The 5,000-nt window shown below is 51.7% G+C and overlaps 3 non-coding genes across 3 annotated transcripts; all 3 read left to right on the top strand.

The window, feature by feature from the left end:
* The first annotated feature begins 1,346 nt into the window (after positions 1 to 1,346).
* LOC140470068 (5S ribosomal RNA) lies at positions 1,347 to 1,465 on the top strand. The gene has a single exon (XR_011956339.1). It is a non-coding gene; the product is annotated as a 5S ribosomal RNA (ribosomal RNA).
* Positions 1,466 to 2,974: 1,509 nt separating this feature from the next.
* LOC140470776 (5S ribosomal RNA) lies at positions 2,975 to 3,093 on the top strand. The gene has a single exon (XR_011956690.1). It is a non-coding gene; the product is annotated as a 5S ribosomal RNA (ribosomal RNA).
* Positions 3,094 to 4,600: 1,507 nt separating this feature from the next.
* LOC140475800 (5S ribosomal RNA) lies at positions 4,601 to 4,719 on the top strand. The gene has a single exon (XR_011960287.1). It is a non-coding gene; the product is annotated as a 5S ribosomal RNA (ribosomal RNA).
* Positions 4,720 to 5,000: the final 281 nt, after the last annotated feature.

Genomic DNA, 5,000 nt, shown 5'->3' with positions numbered 1-5,000 from the left:
CTGCACGCTGTCTGCGGCTGGCAGTCAGGAAAGGAGGGCAATAGACAATAGGTGCAGGAGTTGGCCATTCTGCCCTTGGAGCCTGCACCACCATTCAATATGATCATGGCTGATCATCCTTAATCAGTATCCTGTTCCTGCCTTATCTCCATAAGCCTTGATTCCACTATCCTTGAGAGCTCTGTCCAACTCTTTCTTCAATGAATCCAGAGACTGGGCCTCCACTGCCCTCTGGGGCAGAGCATTCCACACAGCCACCACTCTCTGGGTGAAGACGTTTCTCCTCATCTCTGTCCTAAACCGTCTACCCCGTATTTTTAAGCTGTGTCCTCTGTTTCGGCACTCACGTTTCCTGCCGCCAGAGTGTCCAATCCTTTGATAATCTTATATGTCTCAACCAGATCCCCTCTCAGTCTTCTAAACTCAAGGGTACACGAGCCCAGTCGCTCCAGTCTTTCAGTGTAAGGTAATCCCGCCATTCCAGGAATTGACCTCGTCAACCTACGCTGCACTCCCTCAATAGCCGGAATGTCTCTCCTCAAATTTGGAGACCAGAACTGCACACAGTACTCCAGGTGTGGTCTCACCAGGGCCCTGTACACCTGCAGAAGAACCTCTTTGCTTCTGTACTCGATCCCTCTTGTTATGAAGGCCAGCATGCTATTAGCCTTCTTCACTACCTGCTGTACCTGCATGCTTACCTTCATTGAGTGGTGTACAAGAACCCCCAGATCTCTCGGTACTGTCCCTTGACCGAAATTGATTCCATTTAGGTAGTAATCTGCCTTCGTGTTCTTGCCACCAAAGTGGATAAGCATCCATTTATCCACATTAAAGTGCATCTGCCATGCATCTGACCACTCACCTAACTTGTCCAGGTCACCCGGTAATCTCCTAACATCCTCATCACATTTCACCCTGCCACCCAGCTCAGTATCATCAGCAAATTTGCTAATGTTATTGCTAATAGCATCTTCTATATCATGAACATATATTGTAAAAAGCTGCGGTCCCAGTACTGATCCCTGCGGTACCTCACTGGTCACTGCCTGCCATTCCGAAATGGAGGCGTGGAGGAGTGTGGAAGGATGAGAGAATGCAGGCTGCAGCCCTATGAAGCAGGGGGAGGTCTTGCAGTTGGCCTGTGTGGGGATGTGGGAGACGACAGGAGCCTGGTGGGCAAGGGCTAGCTGGAGGGAGGGAGGGAGGGAGGGAAGCACGCACGGAGGAGGAAGAGCAAAGAGAAAAGAGAGAAAAAAAAAACAAAGGGGATCAAGAGAAAGAGCAGCAAAGAAAATGTGGCTGGCCAGCACGCCTTGAAGTGGGGAGAAAAGGCAGGGGCAAGTGCCTACGGCCATACTAGTCTGAAAACACCTGATCTCGTCTGATCTCGGAAGCTAAGCAGACTCAGGCCTGGTTAGTACTTGGATGGGAGACCGCCTGGGAATACCAGGTGCTGTAGGCTTTTTCCGCCAGCAGGGGCTGCTCAAGTCACCCCTCTGCACTCGTGTTGGGCCACGCACGCAATGCAGCGACAGGTTATTTTTGCTGCCGCTGCAGGCAGGAGACAGGGAGGGGAGGAGAGCGGAGCGCTGCCAAAATCAGCAAGAAAGAGGGAAAGAAAGGGATTGGGGCTGCACGCTGTCTGCGGCTGGCAGTCAGGAAAGGAGGGCAATAGACAATAGGTGCAGGAGTTGGCCATTCTGCCCTTGGAGCCTGCACCACCATTCAATATGATCATGGCTGATCATCCTTAATCAGTATCCTGTTCCTGCCTTATCTCCATAAGCCTTGATTCCACTATCCTTGAGAGCTCTGTCCAACTCTTTCTTCAATGAATCCAGAGACTGGGCCTCCACTGCCCTCTGGGGCAGAGCATTCCACACAGCCACCACTTTCTGGGTGAAGACGTTTCTCCTCATCTCTGTCCTAAACGGTCTACCCCGTATTTTTAAGCTGTGTCCTCTGTTTCGGCACTCACGTTTCCTGCCGCCAGAGTGTCCAATCCTTTGATAATCTTATATGTCTCAACCAGATCCCCTCTCAGTCTTCTAAACTCAAGGGTACACGAGCCCAGTCGCTCCAGTCTTTCAGTGTAAGGTAATCCCGCCATTCCAGGAATTGACCTCGTCAACCTACGCTGCACTCCCTCAATAGCCGGAATGTCTCTCCTCAAATTTGGAGACCAGAACTGCACACAGTACTCCAGGTGTGGTCTCACCAGGGCCCTGTACACCTGCAGAAGAACCTCTTTGCTTCTGTACTCGATCCCTCTTGTTATGAAGGCCAGCATGCTATTAGCCTTCTTCACTACCTGCTGTACCTGCATGCTTACCTTCATTGAGTGGTGTACAAGAACCCCCAGATCTCTCGGTACTGTCCCTTGACCGAAATTGATTCCATTTAGGTAGTAATCTGCCTTCGTGTTCTTGCCACCAAAGTGGATAAGCATCCATTTATCCACATTAAAGTGCATCTGCCATGCATCTGACCACTCACCTAACTTGTCCAGGTCACCCGGTAATCTCCTAACATCCTCATCACATTTCACCCTGCCACCCAGCTCAGTATCATCAGCAAATTTGCTAATGTTATTGCTAATAGCATCTTCTATATCATGAACATATATTGTAAAAAGCTGCGGTCCCAGTACTGATCCCTGCGGTACCCCACTGGTCACTGCCTGCCATTCCGAAATGGAGGCGTGGAGGAATGTGGAAGGATGAGAGAATGCAGGCTGCAGCCCTATGAAGCAGGGGGAGGTCTTGCAGTTGGCCTGTGTGGGGATGTGGGAGACGACAGGAGCCTGGTGGGCAAGGGCTAGCTGGAGGGAGGGAGGGAGGGAAGCACGCACGGAGGAGGAAGAGCAAAGAGAAAAGAGAGAAAAAAAACAAAGGGGATCAAGAGAAAGAGCAGCAAAGAAAATGTGGCTGGCCAGCACGCCTTGAAGTGGGGAGAAAAGGCAGGGGCCAGCGCCTACGGCCATACTAGTCTGAAAACGCCCGATCTCGTCTGATCTCGGAAGCTAAGCAGACTCAGGCCTGGTTAGTACTTGGATGGGATAAGGCCTGGGAATACCAGGTGCTGTAGGCTTTTTCCGCCAGCAGGGGCTGCTCAAGTCACCCCTCTGCACTCGTGTTGGGCCACGCACGCAATGCAGCGACAGGTTATTTTTGCTGCCGCTGCAGGCAGGAGACAGGGAGGGGAGGAGAGCGGAGCGCTGCCAACATCAGCAAGAAAGAGGGAAAGAAAGGGATTGGGGCTGCACGCTGTCTGCGGCTGGCAGTCAGGAAAGGAGGGCAATAGACAATAGGTGCAGGAGTTGGCCATTCTGCCCTTGGAGCCTGCACCACCATTCAATATGATCATGGCTGATCATCCTTAATCAGTATCCTGTTCCTGCCTTATCTCCATAAGCCTTGATTCCACTATCCTTGAGAGCTCTGTCCAACTCTTTCTTCAATGAATCCAGAGACTGGGCCTCCACTGCCCTCTGGGGCAGAGCATTCCACACAGCCACCACTCTCTGGGTGAAGACGTTTCTCCTCATCTCTGTCCTAAACCGTCTACCCCGTATTTTTAAGCTGTGTCCTCTGTTTCGGCACTCACGTTTCCTGCCGCCAGAGTGTCCAATCCTTTGATAATCTTATATGTCTCAACCAGATCCCCTCTCAGTCTTCTAAACTCAAGGGTACACGAGCCCAGTCGCTCCAGTCTTTCAGTGTAAGGTAATCCCGCCATTCCAGGAATTGACCTCGTCAACCTACGCTGCACTCCCTCAATAGCCGGAATGTCTCTCCTCAAATTTGGAGACCAGAACTGCACACAGTACTCCAGGTGTGGTCTCACCAGGGCCCTGTACACCTGCAGAAGAACCTCTTTGCTTCTGTACTCGATCCCTCTTGTTATGAAGGCCAGCATGCTATTAGCCTTCTTCACTACCTGCTGTACCTGCATGCTTACCTTCATTGAGTGGTGTACAAGAACCCCCAGATCTCTCGGTACTGTCCCTTGACCGAAATTGATTCCATTTAGGTAGTAATCTGCCTTCGTGTTCTTGCCACCAAAGTGGATAAGCATCCATTTATCCACATTAAAGTGCATCTGCCATGCATCTGACCACTCACCTAACTTGTCCAGGTCACCCGGTAATCTCCTAACATCCTCATCACATTTCACCCTGCCACCCAGCTCAGTATCATCAGCAAATTTGCTAATGTTATTGCTAATAGCATCTTCTATATCATGAACATATATTGTAAAAAGCTGCGGTCCCAGTACTGATCCCTGCGGTACCTCACTGGTCACTGCCTGCCATTCCGAAATGGAGGCGTGGAGGAGTGTGGAAGGATGAGAGAATGCAGGCTGCAGCCCTATGAAGCAGGGGGAGGTCTTGCAGTTGGCCTGTGTGGGGATGTGGGAGACGACAGGAGCCTGGTGGGCAAGGGCTAGCTGGAGGGAGTGAGGGAAGCACGCACGGAGGAGGAAGAGCAAAGAGAAAAGAGAGAAAAAAAAACCAAAGGGGATCAAGAGAAAGAGCAGCAAAGAAAATGTGGCTGGCCAGCACGCCTTGAAGTGGGGAGAAAAGGCAGGGGCCAGCGCCTGCGGCCATACTAGTCTGAAAACGCCCGATCTCGTCTGATCTCGGAAGCTAAGCAGACTCAGGCCTGGTTAGTACTTGGATGGGAGACCGCCTGGGAATACCAGGTGCAGTAGGCTTTTTCCGCCAGCAGGGGCTGCTCAAGTCACCCCTCTGCACTCGTGTTGGGCCACGCACGCAATGCAGCGACAGGTTATTTTTGCTGCCGCTGCAGGCAGGAGACAGGGAGGGGAGGAGAGCGGAGCGCTGCCAAAATCAGCAAGAAAGAGGGAAAGAAAGGGATTGGGGCTGCACGCTGTCTGCGGCTGGCAGTCAGGAAAGGAGGGCAATAGACAATAGGTGCAGGAGTTGGCCATTCTGCCCTTGGAGCCTGCACCACCATTCAATATGATCATGGCTG

This window comes from Chiloscyllium punctatum, chromosome 3, assembly GCF_047496795.1.
Source record: "Chiloscyllium punctatum isolate Juve2018m chromosome 3, sChiPun1.3, whole genome shotgun sequence".
NCBI classification, from domain to species: domain Eukaryota; kingdom Metazoa; phylum Chordata; class Chondrichthyes; order Orectolobiformes; family Hemiscylliidae; genus Chiloscyllium; species Chiloscyllium punctatum.
This window is presented reverse-complemented; position numbering and strand designations above follow the sequence as displayed.